Genomic DNA, 9136 nt, shown 5'->3' on the forward strand with positions numbered 1-9136 from the left:
TCTCATATTTGTCCCCTTAATATTATAAGATTATACAATAAAACATAATGTGTAACATTATGTACACATTATGTTATACAATATAATTTTATAATATAAATAAGATTAAACTAGAACATACAAAATAAACAACATATCTCAACTTATTACCAAAAGGTACACTATGTAACATACATATTTCAATGGACATACATAAGTTAACTTTACTTGACATGAAACTAAATCATTGTAAAAAATCGTAATTTTTCTTACCTCTGACCTTTTTTTCTTTCTAAACCTCATCATCCTCCTTTTTTCCCTTAAAAATAGAGATGAAATGACTCAAAAACCCCTTGATGCCTTTAGAAACATACTAACAGCACAAGGGCATAATTGAAACAAAGAAAAAACCACATGAATGATCCTCTACTCCTCCATCCTCTAAGGACTTCTCTTTCATAATGCACCACCTTTTGACCCTAAAAACATGTGAAAAAAAGTGGCATAAAGCAACTAAAATTAATAAACAAAAGTTTGCTTTCTTTTTTATCATCACATTAAGAGTTTCTATATTATAAAAAGATAGAAACTCTTGATGGCTTATTAGACAAAAAATGACTAGTTACGTACCGTGTATAGATTTGTAACGGATCTCATAAGAGGACATTCTCGGTGTAACTCTTTGATCGAAGGTTCACATCTCGAAGGTCTCGTAAATGATGCAAGATTTCTTGAAGTACTTCCATCCCTTTGTCACCCTTTTTAATTGATCCGATTAAGTGTTTTAAAAACCCTCGATTGGCCTCTAGGGTTTGTAACCTTACGTATAGTTGATCAATTTCCTCTTCCATATCTATTCGCTTCTTTTCGAGTTCAAATCTCGAGACAGCTGTGTCTTCAAACTTAAAGTGATGGAATCCATTCTCGTGTCCGTTTCTAACCGTCACATTATCATATACCCCGATACTTATCGCGTCAAAAAGTGGAAGAAGTTGATTCCCCATTGCTTGTTTTCCATTTCCCACAAATCCATTTGTAGTACTCTCAATAACTTGACCACTAAAACCAATATTGTTAGTCTCTTCATAGTGATCCTCTATTACCTTCACATTAGCAAAATGCTGATCCTCTTCATCACTCAATGCTACAAGCTTCTCTTCAAGAAACTTCAAATGCTCGAGAATCGAAACCCGTTCTTCCTCAAAATCCGCTAATGTCGATTCCAAATCCAAAACCGAGTCAACGGGGGCATGTGGATGTTGGACCTCTCGATCCCCATCATGGGAATTTTCGTCTTTTGGTACATGGTACAAATCGATAGACGCCCTATTGTCATCCTCCGAGTGACTCCATGAAACCGAAACAGAATTCGTTTTCGTCTTCTCTTTCGCCTTGTAATCCAACACCTTCTTTTTGTACAATTCCAATTCCTTTTCCTTCTTTAACATAAGCTCATTCAATAATTGTAACGCCTCTTGATCATATTCCGACTGTTCCTCCATCATTCGTCGATATTGCAATGCCTCCATTTGCATTGCCGCCTTCTCTTCTTGAAGCGGTTTATCATTGCCATTGTCTCATTAGCGGCCACAGCCGAAGCGTTTCTCTCCTCCTCCAATTCCAAGTATAAATCACGCAACGCTTTCCGCTCGGCTTTTAAAGCCGATTGGAGCTTCTCGACCGTGTCAATGGGATCACCACCATCCGTTTCGCTAATCACACTTCCGTCAAATGACTCTTCTGTCCCGAGTCTTTCGGCCTTGAGATCATCCACCTCTTGTGAAATGGATTCGGGCTATGAATACCCAATGGCGTATCCGGAGATCTATCCTCTTCAATCTCTTCTATATTTATACTCAAATTCTTCAAATCCCCTAAATTTTCTTCCACAAAAGGTTTTTCACAATCTAATCAATAAACAAAAACAAAACTTAAATGAGTTCTTAATATTAACACTTAATTGAGTGAATACATATTAATCATATTATTAAAACACTATTTAGTATTAAACTCACCATTTTCAAGATGTGAATGCACATTATCATAAATTGTTGAAGATTCTTCATGTATGATCTCATCACATGAATCCAAAACAGGAATATGTGTTCCAATTGACACATTTTCCTCTTCTTCATGAACTACAAAAACAGAGTATTTGATTATTATTATTTAGTTTAATTCAATTAAACTTACAAAATCAAACTTACCCGAATGACAACCCGAATCATCCTCTTGAACTCCTTCATTCATATCAGCTTTTTCATCACCCAAATCTATCAAATCAATCAAATTATCAAAAAAATTGGGTTCTTGCTCTGTTTTTTGTTGAACAGAATCGACGATTTCTTGCAATTTCGTCTGAGCTTCTTGAAATTCCCCAAATTCATGCTCTTCATCTTTAAAATCGCTTCGATAGTTTTCGGTCTTCATCTTCAAATCAATCAAATTCTCAGAAAATTTGGACTCTTGCTCTGTTTTTTGGTGAACAAAATTGACGATTTCTTGCGATTTCGTCTGAGCTTCTTGAAATTCCCCAAATTCATGATCATCTTCATCTTCAAAATCGCTTCGATGGTCTTCGTTTTTTGAATCGAGTACTTCAAATTGAATCAAATCCTCTTCTGTATTAATCAATTTTCTAGTAACTTCAATCGCATACTCCCCTGTTTCCCCTGTTTCAAGTACCACACCTCCCCTGCTTTCAATTTGTTGTACTTCTTCATAATTTGATCCCAAATGATCATCCAAAACATCTTTCTCGATAAAATCACCAATCGGGTTCCGGTTTTCAACACCATCCAATTCATCCTCTGAAGGATGAATCACAAAACAAGAAGCATCATCAACAAATTCCCTATCAAAACTCACTCCACAACAAGAACACTTCAAATCCACTTCATTTTCTCCATCATCCCGAACCAAATCAATCCGTTCCACCTTCGAAAACACAAAATTCCTCGATTCATTCCGAACCCGTAAACCAGAAGAAGAACAATTCTCACACATACCACAAAACTCAGCCAATTTTCCATGAACAGAACAGAATTTCAATTCCGAAACCTCTTTCAAATGAATTTCACATAGACGATATCGAAACCGATCAATTCGTGCACACGAGAAACATGGGGGGTTTAAGTTAAAGAACTGGGAGAATTTGATGATCAAATAAGTGAATACAGAGTTGAGAAGAAGAAGAATGATTAATATCCATTCGATAACCGCGGTAAACGAGAGCGATTGTGATCTTGTTTGCAGCCATTACTCTGTTTTTTTTAATGTGTATTTACAAAGACAAGAATTGATGAAATATGAACAAGTGAAGAACAGAGAGATAAGTTTTTGTTCAAGGTTTTGACAATTGAGTTTTAAGCAACAGATTTAAGACTTGTATGCTGTCATTGGGGCTACATTCTACTTTAATTTAATATATTTTATATAAAATAATATTAAAAAGGTAAACCAAGTGGAATTCATGTTTTGTTTTGAAAGTAAACTTATATAATTTCATTAAGAATAATATCTTTTCAACTTAACAATTTACAAACATGTTTAATACATGTACATGTGAAAATCAACGAAGCCAAATTAATTGAAATTAATTTAACGACTTGGAAACTAACTGAGTAAACTGAACAGATTGGTTAATAAAATAGATTAACCGATGACTTCAGGTTTGGTTGAGGCTAAAAAATTTGAATCAAACTGAACCGTACACGTCTCTGGTAAACAAAACCATATATAGACTTCTACGTATTTTTTAAGAATGATATATGAGACTATTAACAATTTCTCTTTTTCACACTCTTTAGCGAATTATGTACATGTGATTATACGATTGAGACTGTTATACTTAAAATTAATTACGTATTTAAAATGTCTATATATATTTGTGTTTAAATGATTTATAAACCTTCCAATAAGACTTAATGCAAGGACCATTGTATATTTTGGCTTTTTTATTATTATTATTATTATTATTATTATGACAACCATACTTAATACATTAAAATGGTCCATAAAAAAATAAAATCATATAAAAATCAAATATTCAAATGTGATGTAGTATCATAATAAGAATATAAAAGCCAGTTAAGGGTTAGGGGGGTCGATAAACCACAAAATAAGTAGGTGGTGGGGTCACTAAATAAAAGTAAGGTGTGGGGAGCCACTAAGGATATAACATGTTGGACCTAATCATATATACTTCTTTTACAAAAGCTTGACCGGACCGGATCTATCGGTTCGATCATCTTAATAGGATGAAAACAAGCAGAGCCGAGCCAAGCCAAGCCAAACTCGACTGGGCTTGAACTCGGGTCGTTTAACTTACATGAAGCTCGAGATTAGCTCGTTTCAAGCTTCATTTTCAAAGATCGAGCTTGGCTCATGAGTAGATTTTCAAGCTCGAGCTCGGCTCGTTTACTATTTATTAATTACTATTTTATATCTTTTAATTATTTTTGTATATATATTTTTTTCCAATTATAAATCATGTATAAACTAATATATATTATTTAGTTATTTTTATTTACCTTTTTATAATGTTATATATACTATACTAATTAGTAATTATTAAATTTATACTTTAAAAAAAATATGTAAATGACAGACTCATTTAGACTCGCGAACCTCGAGCTCCATAAGTGAAGCTCGGGGTCGTTTATCACACGAGCTTACTTTTAGGCTCGAGCTTAGTTCAATTAAGCTAGGCTCGGTCGAGCTTTTTCACGATCCAATCTCAAATATCTCGCGAGTGGCTTGGCTCGTTTGCACCCTTAATCATTTAACCGGAAAGCATGGTGTCATCGAAACTACTGTGTTATATGTTTAGATATAATTGGTTGCTATAAACCCATGTGTTGGCATGTTGCGGTGGGAACTCTGTTTGGTTCGTTACGTTATCGGTTTCTACCATATTATAAACTTGTGGGGTTGTTTATATACGTGTTGCGACGGAAATTCAATCTTTATCGATCCGTACAATATTAAAAAATTGTGAGGTTGTTTGTGTAAACTAATGAAACTTGAGTGTTACCATATTAAAATTTTAGAACTTGTGCGGGTTTTATGTAAATGATTTTACACCGTTTTCAAAACTAAGTTTTTAATCTATATATTTTAATATTAATGGATTGGGTGCATATCAACTAGAATAATATAAATAACGTAGTAATAAATCAACTATATATGTGCTTTATTACATAACCAATAGATCTACTCATCAAGTCTACCAAGATCATCTCATATTCAAGATTAAAGTATTGAACTCACAACTAGACCGTCCATCATGAGAGAGCTTATTAAGGAAAACACACGAATCAAGCTTAACCGGTCAACCAAATTTGAATTAGTCTTTCCCCCTTAGTTTATTTATAGAACATACTTATGACACGTAATTGTAATTTATTTGTATCTCTTAAGAACTATCTTGTTAACATAAGTTTAGTTTCTAAGATTAAGCAGAGGGATGTAGAGGTTTCGAGTTTTATGTAAGCATCTCTATAAGATTTTAAGTTTGGAAAACTCGATTTGTAATAAACTCGGACAGACATGAGGTTCAGTCTAACTATATACTTAGATACTTAAAACTGATCAATTATTGAAAGTGTCTAGATGCATAATGCCATTTTGTTTGTGTAAACAATGATATAGAAAACCTCTAACAAGACTTAATACAAGGGCCATTGTATTTTTTTTATACCTTTGGAGATAATGTAAACATAAATTTAGAAAGCAAGTATTTGATCATGATGACTTAATAATAAGTATTATATATACAATAAATAAGAATAATTTTACATACTAATTAACTAGATAAAAAGAGAAAAACTATAGAAGTTACTCATTTAATTGAAGTCAACTCAAGCAACCCAACAATCAAAATGCAACCTCTACACCAAACAAGGTGGAGGTGACTCGGGCTTATCCCATGGCGATTCGGGCTCACCCAAGTTAAATGAAAACAAACCAATATTCAAAATCCATAACTGATTAACAAAATGCCGTGGTGCGGTTATAATTGAAATGTATGACACAACCAAACAAAACTACATATATGTTTGTATGCTTTACTATCTAGAGTGCAGTAGATTATGGAAGATGTTTAATGGAGCAAAATAATCAATTACAAATATTACAGAAAAACTGATCAATTTTTTTATATCTGCATTACAAATCATGGTTAATGGTTTATCTAGAAAACTAATACCTCTTTGGCACAAACATACATAACTTAAAAAAAACTAATACCTATCCAACATTACGTTTTTGCCCAACCGCAAAACTTAATCGATTCCAATGCCGGAGAACCGCCTATAATCCGAAACAAGCTTTGATAGACTTCTTGGTGAGCGGATGCATCTAACGATACCAAACTTTGAAGGTTTATCTCCAAGTTTTGTTCCAACAAATTTGGGACCCACCTTGTCAACCTCAGTTTGAGTATTTTGACGGTTGGGCACGTGAAGAAGCTCGTGGGTAGCTCCAAAAAGTTCACTTGCAAGTCTAACTCGGTTATCCGCTTGCATATCCCGTCATGAACCCACGAGATCGGAAGGCTCGTTGGGCCATTAAAGGCGCGAAGCAGATACATGTGCAACTCATCAAGTGAACAACCATCTAGCGCTTCCATGACGCGATCATGCAAATTTGATACCCGCTCGACAGTATCAAAAGGAGCCGCGCCATCAAGATGAATAGACCAAATGTGCTTCCAGCTTTGTTTCCAATCAGACGACAGAAAACAAGTCCGCACCGCAATCTGAATGGGAAGTAAAGATAACAGCGTGCACCACCAACTGCAAGGCAAAGCGCTAAGCAGATCTGCACGTTAAATAAAAACTTATCAGAAATTAATAAACCTAACGTATCTAACCAATAAAATACTAAAACAGAAACAAAAAAGACAGAATATTTGCAATATGCATAAACTAAAAGTTATCTTACCCAAACCTGATTATTGAACACAATCCATTTCAACCAGAACCCGATTAGAATATAAACCAAAAACCAAACCAGAATATACCAACCAACCATATCCCACAACAGAAGCAACTTAACATCAATATAAACTTATATATAACTAATTCTAGTTAGCCAAGAGCTCTCAAGGAAGCAAATTAAAAATAAAAAGAAAGAAACCAGAAATTGCTAGCCAAACCATGATATTAAACATCAACAGCAGATTGGAAAACCAATAGCTGAAGCAGCTATCATATAATAATATAAATAACTTACAAATGTGTCTTTTTAGTTTTCAGTTCTAAACAGTATCAAGAGCATACTCATACTCACACATTTCTAAATCATGATATTTAAGCAGATCAATAAACTATGAAAAAATTAACCGAAGGGAAAACATAACAGATGCACATAAAAACACAAATTCACTATGACACATAGTCACATAAAAACACAAACTTTATATGATATAATATATTTTGAGTTAAACATCAACATACAATTAATCAAAATTAACTAGGAATAAACATAAAACTAATTAATTAAATTAAACTAAATTCTAAGTATATCTTCTAATTTCTTTAAAATGCCTTAAGAGAGAAACAAAAGATTAACTAATTAAACAAAATTTAAGTATATTTGCTAAGTTATTGTAAAAAAAAACCTTTAAAAAGACAAGATTTTTAAAACAATCATAGTAAAAGAGCCAAATATCATACACATAACCGAAAATTTATGCATACAAAGTGATTAAGACTGAAAGAAACTAAAACAGATTTTATACCGTATTCCGAGACCACCGATTCCAACAAAGAGATCAAAGAAAATAATAGCCATGGGACCTTGTAACAAAAGATGCTCCCATACAAACACAACTTCAATTCTTCATGCCAAAATCAGATACATGAAGAGAAGAGAAGAGAAAAATAGCAGTCTTCAACATAAAAGAAGAGAAAAGAGGGAAAAGAAGAGTAGGTAGGAAAGAAGGAAAAAATAGTAGGTTGGTTGTTATGATATGAAAAGGAAAAGCTTTGAATCTCATATAACTCACAATTGTACATTTAGTACTTCAATTCTTTTAATTATTTTTTCTTTATTATTTTTTATTTTCTTTGAACGGCTAACGAATCCTTTAAATGAGTTACTAGTTAAATTCATCATACAGGAATACACTCGTTATCCGATCCTCAGGAAACCCTCAGCTAAGGCCAATATCTATGCACACTTGCCCAAAGAGACGACAGTGCGCTGAGATGAAACTCGTTCAGTAAAACGAGTAAAAGTAGGGTGTATGTTTAGCAAAAGAAGGATGTACGTTTAGTCTTACTCTTTTGTTTAGTATATCCCCTAGAGGAAACAAGAAGTAAAGTGTGAAGTTTTGACAACCAAAACATGATGTTTCCTAAAAACTAAAAAAAAAGGAAAAAAGACAAAAGCAAGCATGTTACAAAAAGACCTTAGGTTTGGGTTGTCAATTTATGACACGAACCTGTTAACACGACACGACACGAGTATTAACAGGTTTGAGTTTTTGCTTAACAGGTTTCGTGTCTTAAACATGTCGACCGGTTCAAGACATGTTAAAATTCATATCCTAACAGGTTAAAGACATATTAACATGTTAGTATCATGTTTAGATTTTTAATTTAAAAGATAAATGAACATACACTTCTAAGGTCCTAAATCCAAAGACATACCTGTATACGACGTTTCACTCATGTCCGTCATAACTTGATGTTATATTTTTAATGAGTGTTATGATTTGATATTATGGTTTTTGTTCAAGTACGTTATGTATTTGCGGGTTTTTTTTCGTATATGTTAAAAGATGTGGTTTTTTTTGTTTCAAATATGTTATGAATTATGTATTAATTAAGACTTTTATGCTTATTTCAAAAATTTTGTTTCATTACACATGTATTATTCATTGTATGTTTAAACAACTCCTTTAACAGGTTAACCTGCTAAACAGGTTCGTGTTCGTGTTTTGAAAAAATGGCACGGTTAGTTATCGTGTCGTGTTCGTGTTTAGTACAACGTGTCATCGTGTCTTATCGTATCGTGTGCGACATGTTATCACAACCCTAGACAAAAGAATACGAGAACTTGTTTGGGCAAGAGAATACGAGAAACTTATCGGTTTATTGTGTTAATAAATAACTATATTAATATGAAATTGGTAGAAATATTTTATGAA

At 33.2% G+C, this 9136-nt stretch overlaps 1 pseudogene across 1 annotated transcript; it reads right to left on the reverse strand.

The window, feature by feature from the left end:
- Positions 1 to 388: 388 nt before the first annotated feature.
- LOC143624514 (myosin-binding protein 3-like) lies at positions 389 to 8658 on the reverse strand (annotated as a pseudogene). Its single transcript, XR_013152128.1, has 6 exons — positions 8637 to 8658; positions 6243 to 6801; positions 2187 to 3223; positions 1995 to 2117; positions 610 to 1886; positions 389 to 458 (listed from the first exon to the last, which is right to left on the reverse strand). The product of XR_013152128.1 is annotated as a myosin-binding protein 3-like (transcript).
- Between the last annotated feature and the right edge of the window lie 478 nt (positions 8659 to 9136).

The sequence above is a fragment of the Bidens hawaiensis genome, unplaced genomic scaffold, assembly GCF_021521415.1.
Source record: "Bidens hawaiensis isolate Kalapana, Puna unplaced genomic scaffold, B.hawaiensis_p1.1 tig00003855_1, whole genome shotgun sequence".
In the NCBI taxonomy this organism is placed as follows: Eukaryota; Viridiplantae; Streptophyta; class Magnoliopsida; order Asterales; family Asteraceae; genus Bidens; species Bidens hawaiensis.